Source organism: Heloderma suspectum, chromosome 2 (assembly GCF_057233095.1).
Source record: "Heloderma suspectum isolate Gila_16-S chromosome 2, 16-S_ref, whole genome shotgun sequence".
NCBI lineage: Eukaryota > Metazoa > Chordata > Lepidosauria > Squamata > Helodermatidae > Heloderma > Heloderma suspectum.
Genome location: NC_139459.1, coordinates 114614275 through 114623861, shown reverse-complemented (window position 1 = coordinate 114623861; position 9587 = coordinate 114614275).

Sequence of the window (9587 nt, the reverse complement as noted above, 5' to 3'; positions counted from 1 at the left end):
CAAAAAAAACAATTAAAAAATCCCCTTTAAAAATACCACCAGGCAGGAGTCCACAGTGGCAGCGGCGGCAGCAGCAGCAGCAGCAGCCCCACCTCTTCCCCGGTGATGGTAGCAACTTGTCCTGCAGGCCCTGGCTCTCCCAAGCCACTTCAGCCAGCCAGCTTATGTAGCCCCTCCAGGAGTGGGCAGGTAGAAGCAGCACAGCTGGCTCAGTACCTGGGGGCCTGGTCCTGCAGGGACTGGCAGTCTGGCAGGCAGAAGTCTGCAGGGAAGGCCTGGTGTTGGTGGCAGCAGCAGGCCCAGCAGCAGAAGGCATGCCTCTTCCCTGGTGGTGGCAGCTTCTCCTGCAGGCCCTGGCTCTCCAGTATCCTGTAGTCCAACAGATATGGAGGGCACTAAGTGGGGCAAGGCTGGACTAACCATTGCAGCCTTAATTATTACTACCCTTGCTCTGGTTTCATCAGAGATTAATTGCCCAAAGGAGGAAGTGGTAGGGGCTCAGCTCCGCCTAGATGAGAAGCTCTTTCACTTTGAAGTGCTGCTCCTAACATCCGAGGAATTGTGATTACTCGTCAGTGAGGGCACAGTGAGTCATTGTACATTATCCATATACAAAAGTGTGTGATCGTCATTATTTCGCTGCCTTTTTGGAACTCCTACCCAGTGTTAGAACTGTTTAACAGAGCTGAAAGACAAATTCATACTGTGCTCAGAAAGCACCCTGATAAATATATCTTTTGATCTCAGTATTATCTATGGGCTTTTCTATGTGAAGCTTTTAACCTGTGAGTTTATGGAGGCATCTGCTTCCAGATTCTTTGCAGGATTAAGCTCGGCTTCTTTGCATGTGGTTTTTTTTCCTGTTTTTTTTTCTCTTCCTTTCTATATGTTCCATTATGCAACCACTAGGTGACACTGTGCTATAGAGGAACTGTGAAATTCCACTAGGTTTCTATAACGCCATTCAGAAAAAATACTAGACTTTCCTCGTTAGGGGAAAAAACCGTGATAATGATTGCAAAGCACGGGAGAGGCCTTGGAGGAGGATGGCATTGTATGAAGGACCCACAAACTACTGTGTGTGAGGAATCACAAGTGCACAATAAACGCCTTGTGTAGAAAGGCTCTAAATTTGTGTGGGCCAGTTTTAGAAGTGTTCCGCAAGTGGGACCTGCAACAGTATGGAGTGCTCCCTGTTAAAGATTTACCCTTCCTCCATCCCCGCCCCCAACAGTCTGTCAGTATTCCACGCCCACTGAGTATGCTCAGTAATCCATGGGCTAATTTGTTTTCTAAAGATTTTTGCACTCTTGCAAACCTCATCCTCGAGGTTCCCCCGAGCCTGCTAATACCTGCTTCTTGCGCATGGGTGGCAGGTCCTGTTTTGGCTACACAGAGACCGGCACTCAGAGAACTAAGATTGCCATGACAATATACCCAAATGGGACCCGCTACAAAATGCTGCAGAGTCGCGTGCCCCCATTCAGGGCACTCCATTCTGCTCACCATCCCGCCCAGTTTTCTAATGATCCCCCCAAAGTTAGAAGCTCTCCCAGGTTTGAGGGGACCCTGGGCAAGGTGCCCTCCCAACGCCCTTCCCCTTGTACTGCCCTGACTGCTCTGCTGCTGCTGCTGCTCTGCTTTCTCCTCTCACATCGCCACCCTTTGTGTTCCACCACCAACCCCCCCTTCTCCCACCAGCCTGGTCGCTCCACGCTCCCCCCCCCCGTCTTGTTGTGGTGACCGTCATCCACCCTGGTATGTGGCTGCCCATGCTGGCTGCTGCTGCTGCTGTGTCCGTTCTTTGTTGCCGCTGCCCTGCCCATCATCTCCTGCTGTCTCCTCTGGTGGGCATTTGGGGGCCCACTGGGCTGCAGGAGCCTGGGCCTGGGCCCCGGGATCTGCCTCTGCTAAAGCCACTGAGTCAGCTAGCATTACATGCCTAATGAGCAGGGCTGGCCCTACCATCGGGCAGAGTGAAGCAGTCGCCTCAGGCGGCAGATGCTGGGAGGCAGCAGAAAGGTGTTGGAGGAGAGGGCTGTGTGCCATGCAGCCTGCCCTGCACTCCCGAAGCTAGCCTGCTGACTTCAGTTGCAGTGGAGGACACTGTCACCCACAGTACTGAGTAAAATTCGACTGCCTGTCCAGTTGGCTTTTGCACACGGAATAGGAGGAGACACCATCTTGTTCTTCATCTCAGGCAGCAAAAAGTCTTGGGCTGGCCCTGCTATTGCGCATGCTCAGTCTTCATTAGGCTCTTTTAGGTTCCTTCTTTAAGGATGTAATCCCATGCATGTTTAGACGGACAAAACCCCTACACCTCCCAGCATTCCCCAGCCAGCCAACATGTATAGGATTGCACCCTAAGGGTTTCCCCTCCCCCCCAATCTTTTTTCTACTTCTGCAAACCTTGGGATTCCACCAAGTCTGCTGATGCCGTGTATGAGGGTGGCGCCATTTGGGGTACATATGCCACAGCATATGGAGAATTGAGAACACTATTGGTATAGATGATGACGATAATGATGGTGATGATTTTATCATTGTTATTTCTAGCAGTGCTATAATAAAGTGGGATTCACAGCGAGTGAACTCCCCGAGTGCAGTTGTATTTAGTCTGCAATGGTTTGTCCTTACCAGGTTCTTTTCTTCTTTCTTTCTTTCTTGTAATAAAAATCACTAGGTCGAATGTTGTTAGCAGAAAACGGACGCCATAAATGTTTCATGAAGCAGAGTGTTTTTAATAAATATCTGCCAACCTCATAGGATATTTACTTAAACCAATAACTTGGGCTTGACAAATAGTTTGCAGAAAAGGGGGGGAAAATAACAACCCTTTTGTGCAGCCCAAACCAAATTACCCCTCTCAAGCCAACCATTGAAAAATTTCTTTAAATAACATGAAGAAAGTCTGGTTTCCTTCATTAGCAATTAAATTTATTCACAGTTTCTCTGGTCTCTTCGGTTCACGTGGCAGTCCTGTGTCTTTGGGCTGACTTTGGGGACTGGGAAATGAGATCACCCCAACCCTCAGGAGGGACCCAGAGGCAGCAGACTGTTTTATAGGATCAGAGGAGTGCCTGCACATGCAGGAGAAATTAGTTTTGCAATTCCCACATGGTTCTATTGCAAGCATAACTACATGCAGAATAAGTGCCCTCTCCAAGTGAGTGTTACGTACATCAAGTCACAGCCCACCAACACCTAATTCATCTGGATACCATTATTGCACCACTGTTGTTAGTTTGTATCTTGGATAATCAGCTATTTTCCCCTCTAGGGGTTAGTGTTTGGTCCTTTGCATGAAGAAATTTGTACACTATGAGAAGGTTTTATACTAACCTAGGGACACATTCTTATGTCCACTTACTTGAAAGCAAGCCCCAGGAAACACAGCGGGCAGCATCCAATCTTGCCACGGCACTTCGATTCATCCCATAATGTTGCACCAGTGGCTGCTGGCACGACAGGGAGTTGGCACTGTCTAAAGCAACCCCAGAAATCAGCAGAAGTGCACCATTGGCCAATCCGGAAAGAAGCATTTCCACTCATTTCTGGTTGCTCTAAGAACCACTAGCTCCCCCTTGTGCTAGTGGTGGGTCCTGCTGGTGCATGGACAGCATTGGATACTGGACAGCCCAGCATGATTCATGTCTAGCCCAAATTGCACAGGATCTGGCCACATGTCTTCAAAGCTGCATCCTTACAGCTGTACATGCGAAGTCCTCCCCAGGCATAGGGAGAGATGGAATGGATGCTCACCCTGGGCACTGAGCTCAAGGGGGTGCCAAGCTAAGCTTGGTGGACCAGTGTTTGTTGATGCTGTGACTGTCTGTGAGCTAGAGCACAAAAAAAAGGCAGTGTGTTTAATCTCTCTCTCTCTCTCTCTCTCTCCCCCTGCCCGCAGAGTTTTCTCTCCCAAGCCCCTCCTCCTCCCCAGGTGCCCTTTCCTTGCTCTCTCTGTTCACTGATGATAACATCAGCCATGAAATCAGAGATCCCCCTTCATGTGCTGTGCACTGCTCCAATCCAGAGAGTGAGCAGCACACGAAGGAGGCCGCCAACTTGGCCACCATCTGGGGAGCTGCTCCTCCAGGCAATGGCTGAGTCCCTTTCTCAGCACAGAGCTTGGTGCCTCTCTCTGCACAGAGAAAGGCAAAAATGGGCTGGGTGAGTGGATGATATCAGGGGAAGGGAGGAGATCTGGGGTGGGGTGCCCCTGACATCATCCAGCCCACCTGATTGGTACGGCGGAGGGGGGGCGGGGACTCTGTTTTTAATCTCCAGTGAGTAGAGGGCCAGGCACAGGCTACTCTAGAACAATCAGAAAGCTAGACACAAAAAGGGAAAAGAGGCTATGGATGGACAAGACTCTCCAGTGGTGGTGACCTGCAAGGTGTGTACCATGTTTGTTTTCTGCCTGAGAACAACATGGCCTACACCTGCAACAAGTGCAAGTTGATCACACTGCTGGAAGAAAAAGTAAGAGGACTGGAGAGGCGACTGTCGACCCTCCAGGGAATAAGAGAACACGAAGAGTTCTTGGACAGAATGGTGGAACTACAGCAGCAAAATGAAGAACAGAAGCTTGAAGGCAAAGTACAGGCTGAAGGGGCAGGATTGCAGCTTGAGATCGATACACATATGGTCAAGGAACACCTAATTATTTTGAATGAGTTCAGATCTCCAGGGACAGATGAACTGCATCCTAGAGTAATAAAGGAACTGGCAGAAGAACTCTCAGAACCACTGTCTATTCTCGTTGAGAAATCATGGAGGACGGGTGAAGAGCCAGATGACTGGAGGAGGGCTAATGTTGCCCCTATCTTCAAAAGGGCAAAAAGGGGGAACCTGGGAACTACAGACCAGTCAGTCTGACATCAATCCCTGGGAAAATTCTGGAGCAGATGATAAAGCCATCAGTCTGTAAGCTCCTTGAAAACAATGCAGTGAGTACTCGAAGCCAACATGGATTTGTCAAGAACAAATCCTGCCAGATGAATTTGATCTCATTTTTTGAGCAGGTAACCTCCCTTGTGGACTGTGGGAATGCTGTGGACATAATATACCTCAGCTTCAGCACAGCTTTTGACAAAGTGCCCCATGATATCCTGATGAACAAACTAGCTCAAAGTGGGGGAGAGGTAATGAGCGGGGTACCACAGGGCTCAGTCCTGGGCCCAGTGCTTTTCAACATTTTTATTAATGACTTGGAGGAGGAGGTGCAGGGAATGCTGATCAAATTTGCAGATAACACAAAATTGGGCAGGATACCTTGGAAGACAGAAACAAAATTCAAAGTGATCTTGATAGACTGGAGCGCTGGGCAGAAAAACCACAGAATAACATTTAATAGGAATAAATGTCAAGTTCTGCACCTAGGAAAAAGAAACCAAATGCACAGTTACAAGATGGGGGATACATGGCTCAACAACACTACAAGCGAGAAGGATCTTGGAATTGTTGTCAATCACAAGCTGAATATGAGCCAACAATGTAATATGGCTGCAAAAAAGGCAAATGCTATTTTGGGCTGCATTAATAGAAGCATAGCTTTCAAATCCCGGGAAGTACTAGTTCCCCTCTACTCAGCACTGGTTAGGCCTCATCTGGAGTACTGTGTCCAATTCTGGGCACCACACTTTAAGAAGGATGCAGACAAGCTGGAGAGGGTCCAGAGGAGAGCAACAAAGATGATCAGGGAACTGGAAACAAAGCCCTATGAAGAAAGACTGAAAGAACTGGACATGTTTAGCTTTGAGAAGAGAAGACTGGGAGGAGATATGATAGCGCTCTCCAAGTACTTGAAAGGTTGTCACAGAGAGGAAGGCCAGGATCTCTTCTCGATCATCCCAGAATGCCAGACACGGAATAATGGGCTCAAATTACAGGAAGCCAGATTCCGGCTGAACATCAGGAGAAACTTCCTGACTGTTACAGCAGTACGACAATGGATCCAATGACCTTGGGAGGTGGTTGGCTCTCCCACCCTGGAGGCATTCAAAACAAGGCTGGACAGCCATCTGTCAGGGATGCTCTGACTTGGATTCCTGCATTGAGCAGGGGGTTGGACTCGATGGCCTTGTAGGCCCCTTCCAACCCTACTATTCTATGATTCTATGATTGTATGACCCAGCCCCCAGATCAAAAAATGTTCTCCACCCCTGCTTTAAAATGTGATTCTTTTTCAATTTCCAGTTTGATGTCATTTCTTTGAAGACCCGTTAGCTGTACAAAAGGCCTGCTCCTGGTGGAGATAAAACTGCTAGAAGTGGTTTGTTGATGTTGATTAACACAGCTGCCTGCAGTTTTGGACTCTCCTTGGGGGCGTGGTTATGGAGACGCATAGCCACATCCCCAAGGAGAGCCCCCAAATTCAGGCACCCTCGTTGATCCAAGATGGACACCTGCACTTCAAAACTGACCACTGCACCATTGAGTAACAACACTGTCACACATAATCAGACCCGTCCCTCAAAGGAGGCTCCAACAACCCTGTTACTGGGGGCAATCCATGACCCATCATGGACTGGGAGGCAGGTGGGCTGCTGCTGGCCAAGACTGGTCTAGGCGGATGGAGGGCCCATTGGCCTGGCTGAACTTTTCATGGGGGAGGGCCTCAGTATTGCTGGTGGGCACCATGAGGTGGCCTTAGGGGCACTAGCAAAATATCTCAGATCCCTGGCTACCTCCAAAGCTGTCACATGATGGGGCAGCCAAAGGCAGGAGGCTAAACTGACCCCTGACCTCACAAGCAACGCAGAATGCCCAAACCAGCCGCCTATGCGTTGTTTTAACTAACTATTCAGAAGGTGCTTCCAAATGGAGGGCTCCGAATCAGGGCTGGCGTCAAGGGTAGGCATGGTCGGGCATCTGCTGAGGGCCCACATCCCGGCAGGGGCCCACTGACAAACAGCGCCTTGGAGTTGCTCCTCTTTATCACCATTGCAGCCTGCTTGCTCACCCACCTCTCGCTCTGGCCCGGACAACAGTGGTGGTGAAGAGGAGGAGCAGTAGTAGAAGCTGCTACCTACTTACTCACTAGCTCTCTGCCTGCCAAGCAAGCAAGTGGTAGGCATGGTGAGAAAAAGAGGAGGCGGAGGAGGAGCAATTGCAGCTGGTAACAGTGGTGGTGAGAACATGGCGTGGCTGAGGGGCGGGCCCATTCAGGGTGTCTTGCCCAGGGGCCCTCTAAAATCTGGAGCTGGCACTGCTACCTAGTGCTACCAATCAAAAGGCATTGCTGTTGCATCATTATGCCCTTGAGGAAATGGTGAGAAAATACAGGCAAGTAAAAATGGAAGCCTTTGTCATCTGGATGCCCCCCCACTTAAAAAAAAAATCACTGGATGACTGCACAATAAAAGCTGTCTGGAAGCACTCCAGGGAGCCTGGTATAGCTGGGGCTCCTTGTCTAATCCTTACAGCACAGTGTTACCGCACAACCATTGCACAAGGAAAGCTGTTCTCAGAGAACGACATTTTCTTCTCTGTATGAATGAGGTTGGATTCAGATTTAGTCATACTTAGAGTAGACCACTGAAATCAATGGGACAAGTGAGTTATGACTAATGAAATTCCCACTGATTTCAATGGCTCTGCCCTGACAGCTATATCTGACTCCAACCTGAGCTCTGTAGCGCCCCCCCCATGAATCTCCTTACCTGTGAGATCTTGAGAATGTCCAAGAGCAGCCTTCCCTTCAACTGGTGCCCTCCAGGTGTGTTGGCCTGCAATGGTCATTGCAGGCTGGGAGTGATGGAAGTTGTAGTCCAACACATCTGGGGGGGGGAATAATTTGAGGATGACTGCCCAAGATGTATGGCATCTGCCATGAGGCTTTGGAGGTAAGGACTCCAATGATGGCCAGTAGCTTTTCTGGAATATCATATTTATTGTCAGGAATTGACATCATCAACATCACCACCATCTTCATCAGCAGCTGCCGCCATTTATTTATTTATTTTGATCCCCGCCTTTCTACCAAAAAATGGCACGCAAAGTGGTTTACACAGTTTAGTGCATGAAATTACTGTAGCATGATTTGCACGGGAGTGTTGGCTCTTCATTTTGTGGCAAATGTCTAGCCAGTTTCAGCAACTCTTCTAGCTTATATATGGCATCTTAAATATGGCACCCAGTATGTGTGTGTCTCAAAGCCCAGCCAAAAGCGAACCTCACAGGATGGAATCGTCGCTTCTGTTTCCACAGCAACAGTTCTTTAAAGGGCGAACCCGCCATAAAGTGAGGGAGAAGCCACGCCATATGGTGCTAACCCTCTCCCTCCTCTTGTAAATCCACTACAAGAGGAATGAAATAGCTCATGCCTGACAAGAGGAAGCAGCTTTGGAAACCCCTGTGTTTTTTTAATATGGCTGGTAGAAATTACCTTGGAATTAGAGCTGGACATGTGCACTGAGTCAACTTTTGCTTTAATGTGGGACGAACTCTTCTGGTGCCTTCTAATTATAAGCAGATGAAAACAGATACAGAGAAGGATTAGAATGTCACTCATCACTGCATCTCATTCACCATGGCTAGGATTTGGGCTGGCCATCTTGTTTGTTCTTGGCCGCAGTGGTCATGCTTACATTTGGGGTTCTGGTTCCAGGTGGCTTGGGGTTAGAGAATCAGCTGGTGACTGAAACGCAGCCATTTGCCTAATGCTAAGGCAGGGTCTTGAACTCTGAAGTGTAAATTTAAGCCAGACTTATGTTTTGCAGCATGGGGGAGAACATAGCTCAGTGGTGGAGCCCCTGCTTGACGTGCAGACGGTCCCGGGTTCAATGACTGGCATCTCCAAGTGGGGCTAGGAAACAATCCTGCCCGAAACCCCGGGGAGTGGCTGCCAGTCAGCCTTGGGCTAGATGGACCACGGGTCCGACTCGGCATAAGGCAGCTTCCTATGTCCCTATGAAATCATCCTACTCTCCACAGATTCCCTTGTGAGGAAGGGAGGGGGCAGGAAGACTTGAATTTAAAGCATTCACAATATGCATGTGACTTCAAGGGAAAAATGTGGTATCGCTTTATAGCATGATGGACATGCTACGTTAGCTTTGTAGTGGGGCTGTGTTAGTGGTTGCAACTAGAGGCAGCAGTGTGCTCCTTCTGGATTAAATTATTTGGGCTTCTTCCACACTAGAGCTCTCGCACACTGCTAAGGCAGTCTTTTCCCACAATGAGCTGGAAGTGGATTTCCTTGGTCCATGGAGCCGAAGATACCCATTCTGAGGGGGTGAACAACAACAGAAGTCCGACCTAAGTCTCACACAGGGGCGTAATTATCCGCAAATTTATCTTACAGCAGTTGACGCCAACAGGGGAACAAGAAAACAGCGGCTTCCGAGGAGGAATTTATTTTCCTTAGTACTGCAGCAGGGGAGGAAAGGTTAAATTCACCTGAGAACCCAGGAATTATCCCTGCCCCCCACCCCCGGCAAACTGATGCTATTTTCATTTTTAAAATGCAGAACTGCATGGAATGTGCATGTTTTAAAAAATGCAAATAACATCAGCTTGTGTGGGGCAATAATTACTGGATTCCCAGCAGGCTTGGACAGTGCATTTAACCCTGTCCTCCCCTG